We start from the raw sequence: 6,586 nt of genomic DNA on the forward strand, positions 1-6,586 counted from the left end.
CTCATATTCAATCACAAATAAAGCCTCGGTTGCTTTTTGGCGAGAGTTTAACTTTAAACTACTGGTTGTTTGCATTTTGCTAATGACACGTCTGAAAATGGGACATAAAATTTTCTTTTAAGTCATATGACAAAGAACAGCATAACATCCTCACACTGGATCAGCCGTACAGTACATGGTGAATGTCTGGCATCTTTGCTTCAGAAAGGAAAATCAATTGATGCATTTTCTGTCAGCAGATTAATTGGTTGATTAATTGATTAGTGTTTCAGCTCTAAAAATTAATAATGCTAACCGTAATCCTATTTCTCTCGGCAAAGCAAAGCTAGACACGTGGTTAGTCACACATTTCAGCAGCTAACACTTTAAGCTTGTTAGCCATCCACTCTGAAGATTATGCACTCAATTGTTTGGTCTATAAAATGTCAGAAAATGGGTGGATGAAATATCCCAAAGATCAAGGTGACATCTTCAAATGGCTTCGAACTAACCCTGGGTCCTAAATGTACACATTTTGATGTGTAAATGATTCATACTTACAGAAGTTTGAGAATCACTCAAGTAGATCACCTCAGCTGGCTGCAATGTAATCCTTTGGGGCAATTCCGACTGTTTAAGTTACGTCCACTACAAGTGCTTGTTTTTGTCCCTGACAGGCCGCGCGAGGTGTGAGTTGTTGCAGGAAAACTCAGTCACAGAGTTGGAGAGAAGATTTGACAGCAAGTTGTGGCTGAATATTTGACAGATTTTGACAATCTAGATGAGGCGACAACGATTCAACGACTCACATCTCACAAGATTACTGCGAGAGAAGCGGACGTGTTTTTCCGGAAACAAAACGGATGTCATTCTTTAACGAACAGGTCTATCTCTGTGGGAATCGTTTACGTAATGTTGTCAGATACTTAGAATAACAACCTCAGCCCGCCAGTGACAAAAACAAGCTCTTTCAATTGATGTAACTTAGTTGGTTTGATGTAACTTTGGAGGCGTGCTACTGGACAGACTCCAAAACTCCTGTCAGGTACGAATCATTTACACACCCAAACATGTAAACATAGGGCTCAGGTTTCAAAATACCAGATTTCCCCTTTGAGAATTCCATTTATTATCACATATCACAAAAAAACAGGTTAAAGATCCTCACAATTAAGAAGCTTAACTAGAGAATTCACCATTTCTGCTCATAAAATGACAAAACAACCAATCTGGGGATCCATTTTCTGTCTTATTGTTTCTGCTGTAATATGATATACCTGACAAGAATTATATATAAATGTTTTCTTGGGTCAGATTAAGTACATCACAACTCCTTCCTCTTATGTATCTATATCCACAGCACATGTGCACAGAGACCCCGGCAGCAGCACTGATGATGGATGGAGGTGTACGCCTGCCGCTCATGGGTTAACTGTCCTTTTGCTAAACCAGATATAGAAGCTGAGAGATGAAGGCAGGACAGCATACCCTCTGTCTGCCCCTGCTTGGTCCTGTTTATTGAATTACACATCAGTACAACCGCTGCCTCTTTTTTCTCTCCCCTCATCTCTGCTTAATTTGATCAGAGAATCTGCTGATGCAGTGTGTGCCCGGCTCATGTGAAACCAATTTGAAGCTACACATAAAAATCTGGTGTCTCTTTTTCTTTCTCTCCCTCACACACACACACAGATGCATACAGAGGGTGTGGTGTGTGTGTGTGTGTGTGTTTGTGTGCGCCATTTGTCAGAGATGCAGGGGCCCTCTTCTTCAGATAATCTGCCTGTATAAATCTCAGCAGGGAGCGCCGGCTGATGTCTTCGTCCACAGGTGAGAAAGACACATGGAGAGAATTCACCAGAGCAGCATCGAACATGTAATCATCATAAGTCGTCCCCATGTTTGCAGAATGTATGTGGTTCTGAAGGACTGTATGTTCATCCCACACGCTGATGAATACTGTGGCGACATCTCAAAGGCTCGTCTCGCGGTTGCCACGGCAACGGGTCAACAGTTTTGTGAATGGAGCGAGCCGTCCTCAAGCTGAGAGGTGTGACTGTGGTGACGTGAGATCTTGTACATGTAGCCTACTTCTGACTCTGTGTGTGAAGTTACACAAATAAAACAAATCCAAGGCCGTCACCAAACAGCGGCAACAGCTGCGTGCTAACGAGTCAAAAGGCTCAAGTTCAAGTCACACAGACGTCCACATGTTCGATTCACTGAACTGAAATTGTGAAGGCAATTTGAGATGGGAGACATATTTTGAAGCCCTCGTTCTGTCTGCAAAATGCATTTTCACGTTCAGCCAAAAGCTAACATGAGACTTACGCAGTCTCTTCTTATCGTCAGAGTCCAGAGTAAACAGCGTGTGTAAAATTCATGATTCGTGTTACTCCCATCCTCTGTGGCACGATGAGGAGACACACTGTCCACAGAGGGAACTTTACATCAAAAACACTGTAATGTTGGAAGATAACCAGCTGATGATTGCTGATGCCTCAAATTAGCTTAAACTTAACTCCAGAATAATGTTTTTGCACACACCAAGGACTAAGGGTTGCGTTTATGTCTGTAGTTCTGTAAAATGTTGATATTTTTTACATGATCATGGTTTTTCTTTTGCTAATCATCTGTTTATCCTCTTCCAGGCCGACATGGTGAAGTCGAGGCCATGTGACTGCGGCATCACTCTGCTATGTGATTTTGTTGTGCTGTTCTGTATGTGCGACATGTCTTGCATGTCTGTCTGTCCTCTGTGGCTCTTCCTGAGGTTTCTCTCATCTTATTTCCCCCCCTATATTAAAACGGTTTATTTTCAACATGACAAGTTTTTCCTCACTCAAATCAAGTACGTCTAAGGATAGAGGCTGTTGTTCAATGTACAGATTGTGAAGCCAACTGAGGCAGTGTGATTGAGATTTTGGGCGACATACAGAAAACTGATTTGATTTGATTCAGACAGACAACGACACAGCACGACAAATAAATTATTTCAATGGAATCTCTTAAAATTTGGGCTTTAAACCAGCCTGAAGCAATCCAGCATCATTTGGCAAGAAGTTGTGTTAGCTAATCGAATAATCTTGTGAGTGTACGTTCACATGGTAACATGAACACTGTATTTTTTAAAAATTTTTTTACTGAGATTGTCCGCACAAAAGATAAAATGAATGTCACTGTGATAACTGTCCAGAGTTGTAAAATTCTGCTCCTCGTATTTTAACCACAGTGCAGTTATTCCAGCTTAATAAACCCTCAAACTTGTAGACGGAGTCCTAAAACGGGCCTTCCTGAGTCATATTTCTTTTTCTCTCAGTGGTAGCTGAAACAACACCCTCTCACCGGCGCAGCATCGTTTCAAAGCTACTGCGAGGAACCTTTTTTTGTCTATTCTAATAAAACAAGGTCAGCTTCGTTTAAGTGCCGTACCGCCAGACTACAGAGCAGCTTCTCCATACGATCCGTGGTCAGCACTCCACCATAGGAAAACAGTTTTAATTGTATGAATAATCCAACCCGGATAAGTCAGAATAAACCTGCTGACAGGCATAAAGAATGACTATTATAATTACACAGAAACAGCCAATCTTCTTGCTGATGTTCTGCGTTTGGTCATAAAGAGGCATCGGTTTTGAACTGTGACTGAAATAGTACATTTAACACAGAGCTGTTTTCTGTCTGAACACCAGTTGAAATTGCATTAGGTAGCAATCTCCTCACAACCAGTCTGGAGCATAGGAACAATTACAACGATCGAAACCAGCTTCAGTGTACATTTGGGCATGTGAGCATTTTTCTGAGACGGACTTCAACAAACGTTCAACTGTCCTTTAACATAGCGTGCAGCCACATGAGACAGAGAGAATAAAGTGAGACGACGCTGCTACGAGAAAGGATCACTGCTGACATGTATAGAGGAGAGAAACATCACCTCAAAATAGACTCTGGGACATATGACAGAGTGAGATCTGATGCGACGGGCCCCGGCTGAGGAGGCTCAGCTAACATTCCTTTAATTATTCAACATTCCCATCTATGAGAATCACAGGAAACAGGTTCAAGTCCGGCTCCAGTTTCAGACACGATCCAGCTGAGTGACATGTGAATTAAAATCAAACCACTACAGACTCTGATCGTCATCATTTGAGAATGCATTTTTCACATGTCTGTACGTTAAAAAGAAAGTTCCCATAAAGCATAAAAACAACATATAGGCTGCGTATTTCCCATCTCTCATGCCTTGGCCTTTCCCACAGCCAAACTGAACCTAACCTGGAGCTCTTTCTCCAGCCCATTACCCGCACCGCCACGCCTCTCACACGAGAACCCGATAGCCGGAGGAGTTTTTCGGGGACCCTGCTGCTGATGCACTTGAGGCCTGTGCCAACATAAATTTCCCCTCTCCCCCCCCCCCCCCCCCCCCCCCCCACCCCCCCCCCCCCCCCCACCACCAGAGGCTCCGAGCTGCTGCATCACTGGAGAGACCCCGTCCCCTGAATACCTGGACATGGTTCCTGCTGGAAGTTAAACAGACAAGTCGCCATTCGGTGGAAACCCTTTTAGAGGGAATGCCACGCATGACTGATGTATATCTGTGACAGCTGAGAGTTTAGCCTGTAGCAGTGGGGTGGTTTATATTAAGGGAGGCCTGCGCATACACGGCACTCAGAGCAGGAGTCTGTCACTCTTGATTGTTTAGCTGTGTGACAAACTTTGACTTGGGATTTTTTTTAGGGTTCTTTATCATGACGCTGTTACCTTTGAATGCGAGCATCAGCTTTTTTCCTTCAGAGAAAGAAATGTGACCAAATATGCATCTTCTAATTTACACTTTAGACTCACTTTTATGTATTTTATTTGATGCTGAATGTTCTCTTGTTTGTGTCCACGTTATCTCTTGTTTACATGCTGCTAAGTGTAGTGCAAATAATATAATCATAATTATCCAGCTCATCTGTTCATCCAGACCAAATCTTTCATTTCAACACTGAAGAAAGAAAAAAATCTGAATGGATCTCACAACACCAAGAGAGATTATTGTAAGTCAAACAAACCATTATATCAAACAACCAAATTCCTATTAGAATGGTTTGAAATGTATAAATTCAGTCCGAAAGCTGACAAAAAATACTTTTAAAAGAAAAAAGAAAAAAAAAAATCTTTGTGATGTTGTTGATTCATGTCCTCTGAGCTCTTTCTGAACACATTAAATCGACTGAGGCAACACAACCGGAATACACTGAGAATAGCTCCAACTTCTCCACAAATTAAAAAGCCGCAACATTAAAACAAAATACAAAAAAGAAAATGAGAGAGAAAAATAGAAATTATAAAAAATGACTACATAAATGTTTGGCTCGTGTGCAGCCAAAGTTGAACTCATTACGTTATACTGGAAACAGCTTCCAACCAGGAGACATTTTTACTAATAAACCAATGAGGAGTACAGTCAGAAGTCTCGTTAAGGAATACCTGCGCAGCCAGAGAGGTGCCGGTGGTGAACATGCGCAGTGAAAATGTTATTTGTTAATGATTTTTTTTAATTTATTTTTTTTTATAGCTGAGCGATTACATTTTCAAATTACACTTAATAGACGCTAAAAGATTATTGCTGTTTTGAGGGGAACAACTAAAAAAAACACAGCACCTGATTTTCGTTTGAATTATTTTACATCTTTTATTTTCAATAACATGTACCGATTATCCTCCCTGAACTGAGCTGGACTGCTGACGTCACGTTGTGTAGCGGCGACAGGAACGCCGTGTAGTGTCTCGTGTCACAATTAATGCGTCAATTAAAGTGGTAAAACAAGACAGAGAGAGGAGGGCGGAGGGGGTTTAAACTGTTCATACTGAATTAATCTTCCTGCAGGCCTGACGACTCCGACACGGAGGGAAGATTTCGTTTCATCCCTTTAGAAATAAAATTCAAGCTGGGCAATTTAATAATAATAATAATAATAATAATAATAATAATAATAATAATAATAATAATAATAATAATAATGACAATAATACTATTATTAAGAATCATTAATTATCGCAATTATTTATGCAGTCTAACTGTGAGAATGATGTGCATCAGTTTTTTTAAATCAGTGTCACCATTATCTACAAATGGCTTGATGTGCCATGATAATGACTTGAAGAGAAAAAAGAAATAAGGACGTAATTTGAGATAATTTGCCTAATTTGCCTACCAGAGGACATAAATGCCTCTGTTGTGTCCTAAAAGCTCTTCCTTTAAGCGCATCTATTCTGACTTTTTATGGGCCGGGAGCAGGCTAATTGCTGGCGCGGCGTCGTTATGGCGTAAATGCCAAGTACTTCAATGAGCATCATAGGCTTAATGCTTTATAATTAATTTAATATTAAGGGGTAGCCGAATTTCTTTTATAAAAAGCAAAGGGCGATTCTCCATCATTATGAGAGGACACGTCCACTGGTGATGTGCACGACGAGGGGCTGACTCTTCTCTGGCCAGTGCTGCTTGGTTTAATAACAAAAACACACGCGCAGAACACATTCGTCTAATATTTGAGCTCCACGTCGGCTCACTTTGAAGCACCGTTGCTGGTGCGCGATCCCTCTCGTTCACACGTCA

This window comes from Sparus aurata, chromosome 8, assembly GCF_900880675.1.
Source record: "Sparus aurata chromosome 8, fSpaAur1.1, whole genome shotgun sequence".
Taxonomy (NCBI): domain Eukaryota; kingdom Metazoa; phylum Chordata; class Actinopteri; order Spariformes; family Sparidae; genus Sparus; species Sparus aurata.